The 12,949-nt window shown below is 41.8% G+C and overlaps 1 protein-coding gene across 3 annotated transcripts in view; it reads right to left on the bottom strand.

Moving 5' to 3' along the window:
* Positions 1–12,949, bottom strand: part of fmnl2a (formin-like 2a) — a 77,765-nt gene that overhangs the window by 63,538 nt on the left and 1,278 nt on the right. The window lies entirely within an intron of this gene.

The raw sequence follows: 12,949 nt of genomic DNA on the forward strand, positions 1-12,949 counted from the left end.
CTGCAGCATATTCCTGCTCAAATCGGTGGATAATCGCAAACAGGGTTCAGGGGATTACTTTTCACAAGTAAGATTTAACATTACCATCCTATTGGTTGTATTTTGTGAAGATAATAATCATGTCCTGCATCTTAGCTACATGTATGACCTTTGCAGCAAAGCAAACTGCGTGAAAATCTGTTTGGTATTCAGTGCGGTATGATTAATTAAATGCGCTGACAGCTCATTGCCCCTGCCAAACAGATTACACTGAGTGTAAGCGATCGGACCTTTCCAAGATGGCGGCCCCACGTCTCGTCAGCGCCAGTAGGCAGTAGGGGTCGATGCGGCGTCTACTCTTTATTCTGTCTATGAGCGAGAGCGTGAGACTGGACGCGGCCATTTTTTCACTTCCGACTCTTCCGGTCTAGCTTTAAACAGTGGCTCTTTTCTTCCATAGCTCCGAGACCTCGTGCACGCTTGCAACTAGCTGTACACGTCATACTTTGCGACAACCAGTCGCGAGCATAGATTTAAATGGTTACAAGCGTGTGAGCTAAGGCATTGCAGTGGCAGAATCTAAGGGCAGAATGGGGTACAAGTCCGATAAGAATCAGAGACAGGATGCAAACTTAACGGAAATGTATTCTGTGACTATATAGTATTCCTTTCACTTGTTTTTTTTAAATAGACTATAGGGCTAAATATAGGGCTATTCTAGATGGAACTCATCACATATGTTGCTTTTTTTCTTTGTGATATGAGTATGATTTCCAACGCACTGTATCGGATGAAATAAACTGTTAGCATGAACAGCTCCGTCGTTGTTCTCGCCAGGTAAAGAAAACTTAATAGTTATTTTGGTAACCAAAATCTTCCATAATGCAGACTTACCATAGCTTACTGTCAACTTTATATTCAAATGAAATGCCACAAAATTCACACTGCCTTTAATTTATCATCAGTGTAGAAATGTGGCCTGTGTTTTATATGTTCATCCTACAAAACCAAACGCCTATTAATGGATATAACATGATCTAACAAGACTTGGTAATAATGTAATAAATAAAAGCTTGAAAACTGTCTAAAATATACTTTATTGAACATTTGCCTTTGAAAGGGGCATATTCACAGAACCATATAGGCTACAAGACGTTTCCATCAGATGTAAGTGGGGGTGAAACATAGTCACTGAGGACCTTCATTGTCCCACAAAAGCAGTCTGGCTTGATGACACGATCAAAAAAAGAATAATGGGTGTGTTTAACAAAAGCTTTTGAAGACAAGACTAATATTTTTTAAATATATATAATTTCCTATTGTGGTTAACAGTTGGTTGTGGTTGTGGTTAAAGTATTAATCTTCGTCTTTGCTCCAGATAGACACGTCAACAATCTATGCTCTCGCTTAACATAATATATTTGCCATCATGTCATGAACTTTTTACAAAAAATCTAATCTGTTTTAAAATAACGGGAATAAACTATATTAACAACATTTCATGTATGTGTGACAACCATTTGCTAAACTTGCTACAACAAGGCAGGCAACTCAAGCCATTTCTCCCTGTGCTCATTCAATATAAGTCTATGGCTCATTCAGCTCAATGTAAATCAGCTATCGGACACTTTTGTGCTTGTGCCCCGTAAGTATCCGCGAACACATTTGCAGGCAACTTTGACGTAGGCAAATAAATGGGGTGCTAGTTTACCCATTTCGGATTGGTTTCAAACTTAGCAAAAATCAGGAAAAATTATTCTATGAAAAAGCTAGTAGTATGAGCCAGGTTTGAGAATCGAACCAAAATTATTGGGGTAGTTTTGTAGATAGTTGTAAATGTTGACTGGAGTTAATAGAAAAAGAACGTCCGGAAGAGTCGGGAACCTAACCGTAAATGCAATACCACCTACATCCACCGGGGCCGTTGCTTCAAGCCGAGGGGCGAGGGTCTGCGTTAATGCAGTCAGTTTTATAACTTGTATAACTAGCTAGCATTAACATTTTGTATGGCCTGGGTTCATCGAAAACAGCTGGTTATTGTGGGCACACCAGAAAATACCCGAATGTGTAGGCTAATCGCATAGGCCTAATTGGGGTTGTCTTGAGGTAATAGCCAAATTTCCCACAAATTTTGGCTACTACCACAGCCACTTATGAAACTACATCTTACAAATTAGCCTACTTAAATTGTCACTGTGAACCCAGACAATAGGTTACGATCCAAATACACTAAACCCTAAAGGAAGATTCTTGTTGTGGCTTTCTACACTTGCTGTCTTGAACACAAACATGGTGCTTGAGAAGTCTCAAACCATTTAAGACTTAGGCCGAATCCCAATACTCCCCCTTACCCCTTCCCCTTAGTTTACCCCTAGCCCTTGGCCCTCGAAACTGAGGGGTAAGGGCTACATATCCCTAAGAAATGGGACGCCACTCGGTTACAGGTACGTCATCTAGCACGTATCAATATCTCCAAAGAAAGTCGTGTTATACACTGATATTAAACGAAATTCGCTGATAATGCAGTTTACTTAAAACTGTAGACATGCTAGTCAGAGAAATGCGGGACTGTTGTGCCATTCAGCACTGTAACATTAACGTACCAAACTAGAGATTTTTTAAAAGTTTCAATTAGGAAAATGGTTGCAATATATGTTCAGGACTGAGTATAACACAAAACAAGGCTGTCATAATTTTCTTATAAATTAATTAAGCCGAAAATATTACATTTATCGGACTCTCTGGATGATCTGGCCGCCATTGTTGCCGGTCGCGCAGTATTCACATAGCCCTAGGTTTCAAGTAAGCTCCCGATCTTACTTGGTTTTAAGGGGTGTATACCCCTTAGTCTTAGCCCTACCCCTAGCTTAAAAAGAGTATTGGGACACCACTAGTTCTCATGGGAACGCGCAAAACTAAGGGGAAGGGGTAAGGGGGAGTATTGGGATTCGGCCTTAGCACTTATCCGCCCAAGTACCTCTACAACATCTACAATGTGTGCCAAAATAATACATCCTGACAAGCCATGCTGATCAATTTTATCTATAAGGCCAGCATGCAATCTCTGACACGACTAATGTCTTCCATAATCTACCGAATCTAGGTGTCCCTATCTGCCTTCAATCTTGTGTGGAGCTGCGTTGGTCTGAAGATAACCACGCCCCTCTCGTTTGCATGTGAGATCGGAAATAAATACAGCACAGAAGTAAATGTGGTGTGGAAATTAATGTGGTGTGGAAAAGTCTAAAAAAATAAATAAATATGGCATTAGGAAATAAAAGTCCCATTAAATAAATAAATGTTGTCTTTACAAAAAAGTCATTTTGAAATAAATGTATTTATTTATTGATATTGGTAAATGGATTCAGCTATATAATTATATAATGCTATATTTATTGCCATACTTTTGTTTTATTTCAGAAGTTTTTTCATAGCCATATTTATTTATGTATGTATTTATCTATTTATTTACCTATTTATTTATTTATTACATTTGGACTAACTCGGCCTCTTGCAAATTAGGCATTATATCTACGGAAAAATACCACCAAGGGATCGTAATACACTTCGTAATAAAGTTAGGAACCGAAATTAGGAATCACAGTGCGCGTGTCTTATCGAATCTATGGTTCTTGGAAATTTGAAAACAATTCTAAAATTGAACCGTTCATCCTCTGCCAGGAACCTTGGGCTAACCAAGCTCTCCCTCACGGCCCACATTCTTGCAGTCTCCCGGTTGTGTAGATTCACCCTCTACAACATCCGGAAGACCAGAAGATACCTGTCTGAGCACTCCACCCAGCTGCTAGTCCAAGCACTGGTCCTCTCCAAGTTGGACTACTGCAACTCGCTGCTCCCTGGTCTCCCAGCATGTGCAACCCGCCCTCTTCAGAGGATTCAGAACGCAGCGGCCCGCCTGGTCTACAATCTACCCAGACACTCCCATGTTACCCCGCTCCTCATCTCTCTCCACTGGCTACCCATCAACGCCCGTATCAGATTCAAGACCCTGGTACTGACCTTCCGAGCAGTGAAGGGGACTGCACCCAACGACATCAAGTCTCTCCTGCAGCCTTACACCCCCACCCGTCACCTACGGTCTTCTTCAGACAACCGCCTGGTGGTCCCACCGCTCAAGACCGCCCGGTCCCAACACAAGCTCTTCTCCTGTCTGGCCCCCCAATGGTGGAACCAGCTCCCCACCTCCATCAGGGACACTGACTGTCTCCCCACGTTCAAGAAAAGGCTCAAGACGCACTTCCGGGAGTACAATGGCACTTAGGAATGCTTGATTGGACCGACTTGGAAGTCGCTTTGGATAAAAGCGTCTGCTAAATGCATAAATGTAAATGTATGTAATGTAATATTGGCTTACCAACAAAAAAAAAATATTCACTGTTAATTTGAACTATTGTAAGATTCATATTTTGTCGCTTTGGATAAAAGTGTCTGCTAAATACAATAACCATAGCCCTTCACAAAAGCTACAATAAAGCTGAAAGTAGTATGCCCTTGAAAAGAGCATTAATACAAGAGTATTAATACCTCCCTTCCTGAAAGTACCATGTCGTCAGTTACTCTCTCTTCCATCTTTTCCTCACTCGTTCCCATGGCCGTCATGGTCACTCTCCTCCTCTGCGGCTTCTTCCCTGACCCTGTCAGTATGTTTCTGCTTCTCTGAGCCAGCCACCTCTCCTCCTTCCTCTACAGGTAAAGCAGCTACAACTCCAAACTTGTCCGAAATGTTGGCACATTTTGAGGCATTCGCCTGTAGATTTTTTAATTTGGTCGCTTTGGTGGTCGTTTGTCCATTTTAACGATGCTAAACTTCTAGCATAAGCATTAGCCTATTACAGCTCGTGTCTCAGGGCCGGCAGGAGGCAATATTATGAATCCCACTATGGCCACGCCAAGACCCGCCCTTCAATAACATTTATTGGCCAGGCAACCATGCTTACGCAAGGTAACATAACCCCATTTGTACAGGTCCTATCCCCTGACCAATCGGCTTTGTAAATTTGTGGGGAAGGAAGTTCCTCGATTTGATTGGGTCAGACCAGTACCAATAAAGAAAATTAACCAATGGGCCGCTATCAGTTCGTTATGGGCCAAAAAAGGCCTATAAATTATATAGGCAATTCAGCCCAAAAGTGTCTCTGCCCATCGGGAAAATGCCCGGTATCCCAGATGGCCAGTCCAGCCCTGCTGGTAACTACACAAGAAGCCTGATGAGACACACTGGTAACTACAGAAGGTACACTCAGTCGGGACAGTCACATAGCCCTTGATGTTCATGAGTGCTCACTGGACTTGACTGTAGTTGGAAACAGAACCAACCTGTAAACCAGAACCAACCTGTAAACCAGCATCTTCCCAGGAAGAACCCAGGCTGTAACTCAGTATCTTCCCAGGGAGAACCCGGGCTGTAACCCAGTATCTTCCCAGGGAGAACCCAGGCTGTAACCCAACATCTTCCCAGGGAGAACCCAACATCTTCCCAAGGAGAACCCAGCCTGTAACCTAGCGTCTTCCCAGGGAGAACCCAGCATCTTTGCAGTGAGAACCCAGGCTGTCACCCAGCATCTTCCCAGGGAGAACCCAGCATGTAACACAGCATCTTCCCAGGGAGAACCCAGCATCTTCCCAGGGGGAACCCAGGCTGTAACCCAGCATCTTCCCAGGGGGAACCCAGGCTGTAAACCAGCATCTTCCCAGGAAGAACCCAGGCTGTAACTCAGTATCTTCCCAGGGAGAACCCGGGCTGTAACCCAGTATCTTCCCAGGGAGAACCCAGGCTGTAACCCAACATCTTCCCAGGGAGAACCCAACATCTTCCCAAGGAGAACCCAGCCTGTAACCTAGCGTCTTCCCAGGGAGAACCCAGCATCTTTGCAGTGAGAACCCAGGCTGTCACCCAGCATCTTCCCAGGGAGAACCCAGCATGTAACACAGCATCTTCCCAGGGAGAACCCAGCATCTTCCCAGGGGGAACCCAGGCTGTAACCCAGCATCTTCCCAGGGACAACCCAGCCTGGCTTCCCAGGGTATTGGTCAGATTAAAAGATAGGCAGTCTTTGGTGTTCTAATTTCATCAACTGTGGCAAAAAAAATATGTAAAGGGGTAAGCTAATGTCTATGCTACCTGTCATGAGGTGACAACAATCTTTTGGGCCGTGAGCATCCGAATTACACTCTCACTCAGGTAATTAACACCTCCAGCTGCAGTGGGTATGACTGGCATGCATGCATGTAGTGGGATTTAAATAGCAGTACATAAAATTAACTGCTGCAATTTAAACGAGTAGCATGTACCTGCAAAGCCGGAGAGCTGCATTTTTGCGACTGCAGTGCTAGGACTCTCGTTTTATCTGACAGCGTCACTTTGCGAATTGGAAAGCCATGGACCGGAACAAGATAATCAATATTTGTCTGCAGTAGTGAATGTAGGTTACGGCTCAACATTAAATTATAACCAGAAGAAGAAGAGGAAGTGATGTAGGCTAGCTTGTTTCATAACAAGATGGACGAGAATCAGAGTGTAAGTAGCTAATTTGAATCACGTGTGGTTATGTATAAAACAATTCTGGTGTCTTGAATTGGACAATAAAGTTAACGTCAGCTAGCTAACTTCAACTTTGCTGTCAAAATCATTTCAGGACACCCGAGTGGTTTTATAACCACATGTGATTCCCATTAGCTATTTTTACCTATGAGCTACACTGCCCTTACGAAAAAGAAGTATATTAAAGGGGTAATTGACAGCAAAACCAAATTTACCTTGTCATAGTTGAATAACGACAGTTCGGTGGGTAAAATGAACATACCGTGAATATCAAAGTCCATTGACACCTCTTTCCTATTCAAATCTCAAAAAGAAAGAATTTGGCTGTAAAACGCTAGCTTTTCAACAAAACTACCAGTCCTACGTAGGACCGGGACCGCCCTTTTTGGCTCTTGTCTGTATCTTTGTCACGCCCCCGAATTTACATCCAGACCAGCCCGAGGTAGCATCTATCTCCGATACTAGTTTAGCTGCGCGCTGCTCTGTGTAAGCTACTTATAAGGACTTACAAAGAAGAACGTTTTGAATTATAACAACGATATTGAAAATGGATCATGGTCGTAAATGCTGTGTTCCAGGCTGTACAGGGAAGGCTAACACTCAGTCTTCCCAAGGAGCCAAACATTCAACAGGCATGGCTGCTGTTGTCTTATGAGAAGATCCCGGCGAAGTTCGACACTCAATCATTCATTTGCTCTGAACATTTCACCCAAGACAGTTTTGACAACCTTGGACAATTGCAAGCAGGATTTGCTAGGAAGCTGAACCTGGAAAGAGGTGCTGTTCCGACCGTATGTTCACTGCAACCGCAAGCTATAGGACAGTATGATGTTGTGCTAACAGTTATTAGCAATGCTAACGTTTCCTGTATAATATAGCATACCAGGTAGAATGCTAAATACGTTTCTACACACATCAAATGACTCTAGCTAGACTAGCTGTAGTCGGCATTAGAAGGGAAGCTTCCGAAAAATAGCCAGAAAACGAACATCAGTCTGGCTTTTTGCTAACGCCTGTCTAGATAATCTATTTGAAAGAACTGGAGAAAGGCAGGTGCTTGATACAGGATACGTTAGCATTGCTAGTAACTGTTACTAGTAACACCTGGACTGTAGGCATGTAAACAAGTTTAGCTTGCTAACGCAAGAGCATAGGTAGAATGTGTGATAATTTAGCCTAGTTTATTGGCAATGGGGCTAACGTTGATTCATGTTCCTGACTGTGTTTCATTCAAATAAATAACCTGTGTAATGTTAATCTACAATTCACGATGCATGTTTGTCCAGATCTTGGTCATGTTATTTATCAACAAGTTATTTAGGGCTAGCTAGCTAACTGAAGCCGAGTAGAATCAGGATATGGTTTGGTTGCTAAACTGTAGCCTAACGTTCTACCCACCCAAGTCAATCCAGTTTGCTTCAACAACAGAAGTGGAAACAAGTAATGTTATCATTTCAAATGATATATAGTCAATCTGTTGAAAACAGTGTTGTGTAGACACAATATATTTATTTGCGCGTTTTTATTTCAAGTCTCCAACTTTGGTGTTTCAGCGAGTGCTGCTGTTGGCCGTGTTGCGTTTTTGCTCCCCAGTTTCACTCGTTGAAAACCAACCAATCAGCGCACAGCTTATCTAAATATTAATGAGCATACCATAAAAGGAGAAACGCTAGTGTTTTTTCCAGGGAACATTTCAGAGGATCTGTCTGTGGGCATAGAACAGCACCCGGGCCATTTTCAACCCAACCAATGCTAATTACATACTATAAGTATACTAAAATATGGATAGTACACTTTTCGATCACTTTTGATATACTTTTAAGAAGTATGCTTTGAGAACAGTTCACTTTTGATGTACTTTTAAGAAGTATGCTATACAAAAATTTTATACATTTCTTATGGAGTAGGATGTACGTTTTCTATTATTATACAGCAAAAACAGTCCAAATAATTTGTATGTACATTACAGGTTACATTTTTTAAATCCATCTCATTCTAATTATTAATGTCTATGAAAATCTATATGCATCGCACATTGAATCTTTTTTGGTATTGAAGCTGTAACCTTAATTACTGTCAAAACATTCTGAAGCCCTATAATCTTATACTAATAATTATCAATTGGAGTATTAATGGAAAAAAAACGAAAAAGCTACTTGAGAAAGAAGCAGACAGAAGGGTTGCATTTGCATTTGAAGGTTATACTGTCAAACTGACTGAAGAACGAAATAACAACGTGAATTAAAGGACTCAGGTGGCTGAGCGGTGAGGGATTCGGCCTAGTAATCAAAAGGTTGTCCTTGGGCAAGGAATTTCACCCTACTTGCCTCGGGAGGAATGTCCCTGTACTTAGTCGCTCTGGAGCGACTTATGACTAAATGTAAATAATGAAGATAGTGTGGCTCATTGGCTAGTCAATTCCCATGATGCAAGGCAGTAAATAGTGTTAAAATTGGCTGATAAGTTTGCCATTTGTTCGAATTACAAATGTAACTACATGAATTTAGTTTTCAAATGTGTCTGCTTAGAATGTTGCATGGTAATTGTCATTGTTGTGCTGGTTTACCATTGTCACCATGAGTTAAATGACTGTTACATTTTATAAGAACAGCTGGATTCTTGCAGTTAATGACTACATTCAGCTTAGAATCTGTGAAATGTAACGAGGGCCCCGTTTTCGCCAAGTGACTTAAGATCTGAGGTGTTTGAGGGCCCCCTAAACATTTTAATACATTATTAAGTAATAGTAAAATCACATTTAGAAGTTTACTTCTTTAAGTATATTAAATTAAAGTGCACTTGAAAGTATTCCAAAGTATACTTTGAAGTACTTTAGGAAGTATACTTGATGAACTGAAAGGGCACTACACAGGCTACTTTGCAGTATTCAAAAGTAAACCTTGAAATACACGATAAGTGTACTTTAAAAAGTGTACTAAATTACCTAAAAAGTGGGCCAATTCAGTTGACTTCGTACAAAAAAAGTATATAAATAAGTACACTGCTAGTATACTTTAAGTAACATGATAATAGTATACTTTTTATACTAAGTATACTTACAAAATAAACTTGAAGTATACTTCTTTTTTGTAAGGGTGATTGCCAAACATACAACTGTAAATAACAAAGTTGAAGACAGAAAGTACTGTTTGTGGGAAATACTGCTTTGGTCGCAGTCTATTTGGTCTTTTGGTGGTCGCGAACATCTAGAAATCCTTTGAAATGTTGCTCTCAAGAGTGGTTGATGATGGGGTGGAGGGAATGATGAAGAGTTGGATGGAGCGATGCAGGTTTATTTGGTGGAGGGGTGGATGGATGTGATACTGCGATTGTTATTGTTTATTATTGTATGTATATTTTAAATATATCCATATCTGAATCATCAAATTCACAGTTTTCCTTGTTTCTTGACTTTCAAACCATTCAAACAGCCTCTAGTGACACGTACTCAATAGTATATTTCGTCATCCAATTCGCTAGGTGGCACTGTCAGATTAAACGAGGGTCCTAGAACTGCTGTCCTGAAATTGCGGTCCTGAAACTGCAGTTCTCCGGCTCTGCAGATTCATACTATTGATGTAAACACTAAACTCTCCTAATGCTGTACGGACAGCATTCTGGCAGAAAGCAGCGTCCGGACAGGCTAAGCTAGTCAGCCAGTCGGCCAGTAGGCTCCCCCAACCATTAAAGCTGAACATTTGAAATAAATTAAAATATGAATGTGAAAAAAGTGAAAAACCGCACCCCCCAATTCTCATCTGAACTTCTGCGCTGGACTGAGCTGTTTCAAATAACTGAGGGTCTTGATAGCATACACAGTCTGAAGGGGACTAAACTTTTTTACTGAAAAAATATTTTCAGTTAAACTACCTTTAACTGCTAGGGCCAGCGTCAGGGATGAACTGGGAGTAAAAATAGGACCTGGCCTTTGATCCAGACCAGCCTACCAGAACCGGTCCCGTATACGCCACCACAGCGAGCGCCCTGCTAATGCATGCAAATTATATGCCTGATGTGATGCTTTGGGACTTCCACGCTTAATGCAAGCGCGCATAGCGCACGAGCGAATTATTTTGGCTGATTTGAGCGAAAAGTAGTTTTTTGAGCTTGATGTAAAACAAACAAACATAGCCTTTTGTCTAATTAGTAAAACATTGTCTAGTGAAGGTAATTACGTTTGCGTTTTTTAACCTGGTTTTCCATCTTTATATTGTCTCTATAGCTAACTTTCGAGCTTGTGGGAATTTACTTTACTCAACGTTGTCCTGAGGGCAGAAACATTTGTGAGAGAGAATTGCAGAGGCTCCATTTTCAATCTTCAGGCGGCATTTTCAGTTGCGCACAGCAAAGATCGGAACTGGTTATCATTTCAAAGCATTCATCAATTCAAAAAATGTGTAATTAAAAAATGTGTAATCTTTTAATACCTGCTAGTGCTATCAACATTACATCATGTGCCCATACATGTTAACCATAAGCGCTAGCTAAGCTAGGTAGCGAGCTAATCTCATACAGAAGTTGTATTTTTCTGTTCTCAGGGCAGGGAGTCAAACTTCAGACAACCTGCCCTGAGACCAGGAGATTCACCTGCCCTGAGACAACCTGCCCTGAGACCAGGAGATTCACAAACAAAATTGCGGGAAACCATGGTCTCTGCCCTGGGACCAGATGAGACTAAACAGCCATGAAGAAAAGCCAAATATATAAAGTAGACTACACTGCCCTAAATAGCCATAGTTTTTTTTGTTTTTTTTACGAATACAGTAAAGTTTAATGCAATGTACATTAACAAGCTTTCTAGTTCACCTGATTAGCTTGACTAGCTAGCTTAGCTAAGCTTTCTAGTTCACCTGATTAGCTTGACTAGCTAGCTAAGCATTCTAGCTCTAGCTCACATTATTAGCTTGACTAGCTAGCTTAGCTAAGCTTTATAGCTCACCTGATGGCTTAACTAGCTAGCTTAGCTAAGCTTTCTAGCTCACCTGATGGCTTAGCTAGCTAGCTACCTAGCTTAGCTAGCGCTTATGGTTGACATGTATGGGCACACGTAATGTTGAGAACACTGGCAGGTATTAAAAGATTACACATTTTTTGAATTTATGAATGCTTTGAAATGATAGCCAGTTCCGATCTTTGCTGTGCGCAACTGAAAATGCCCAGAAGATTGAAAATGATTGAAAATGGAGGCCCCGCCTCTGCAATTCTCTCCTCTCTCACGATTGGTTGTCAAATTAAACCAATCACAAACGTTTCTGCCCTCAAGACAACGTTGAGTAAATAAAATTCCCATGAGCAACTTTCGATCTGTCAGTGTCACTTGTGTATGTAAGCGGCACTAAGGGCTGCATAGACGTTCATTTGGAATAGACCAACCGGCCTGGGGGCAAGGGGGGCCGGCAAACCGTGTTGCTCAATCTTCTTCCAACATTTTTATTAGTAGTAAAAAATTATGGGTCGGAGGCCGGCGGAATTTTCCCGATTCTCCCGATGGCCAGTCCGCTACTGGCCAGCGTCTGTTAAGGAGAGGACAGTGACTGCAGGCTCGTGCAGACTGTCTAGCCCTGTGGTTGTTCAGATGATGTTGTCAGATTCTGGTTTCTCTCTAATAATCACTCATCACTTTGAAACTTTCACAGTGTGAATTGAGGAATGAAAAGTACTGAGCACTGCTCTAGAATATAAAGTACCTTGTTAGTTTTACATTTGGGCCAGTTAAGACTGATCCTTTTCTTTGTTCAGCCGTTTGTTGACGGGTGCCAGGTTGGAAGCAGGCAACCCCCTTGGCGTTCACAAATCATGAGAAGCAGGTGATCCCAAAAGCAGACAGGATTAGGATAGGAGGAAAAAGACTCCAATCCCCTTGGCAGCATGACGTGAGCGCTGCCCCTCCCCGGAGTCCTGCTCCTTACACACAGCATGAGATTCAACTGCCTGACACGCATCAATTACGCCCCAACTGGAACACTGTGATACGCATTAGCGACTCTCACAAAAAAACGTCATTCGCTGTGTAATAAGAGGTAAAAAAAAGTTTTGGGCTTGCGGTATAGACTACAAGCTCGAGGACAAAAACAAATGGAAACGTATTATATGGCTTTGGATTAGGCTATTTTCTTGTTTGTGCAAACAAAGTTATAAGTGCATATCACGTGACTATACATAACCTTCTTACTGTTGTGTGTTAATTGTGACCGACCTGGTCGGCTTGCGCCGCGAGACCCGCGTTTGCTGGAGCTTTAAGTCTGACTAGAGTCATGTCTGACCCACATTTGCCCGACCTCACAAAACAGGACTCTGGCCGTACTCGGAATGTATGTACACTCTAGAGTGCGGCCATAGAAGTGTCCCCGAAGGCGGAGCAGAGGTTCCGCTGTACTTCACTGATCTTCGATTGCTTATTTATGATTA

The sequence above is a fragment of the Hypomesus nipponensis genome, chromosome 23, assembly GCF_054491055.1.
Source record: "Hypomesus nipponensis isolate SF chromosome 23, ASM5449105v1, whole genome shotgun sequence".
In the NCBI taxonomy this organism is placed as follows: domain Eukaryota; kingdom Metazoa; phylum Chordata; class Actinopteri; order Osmeriformes; family Osmeridae; genus Hypomesus; species Hypomesus nipponensis.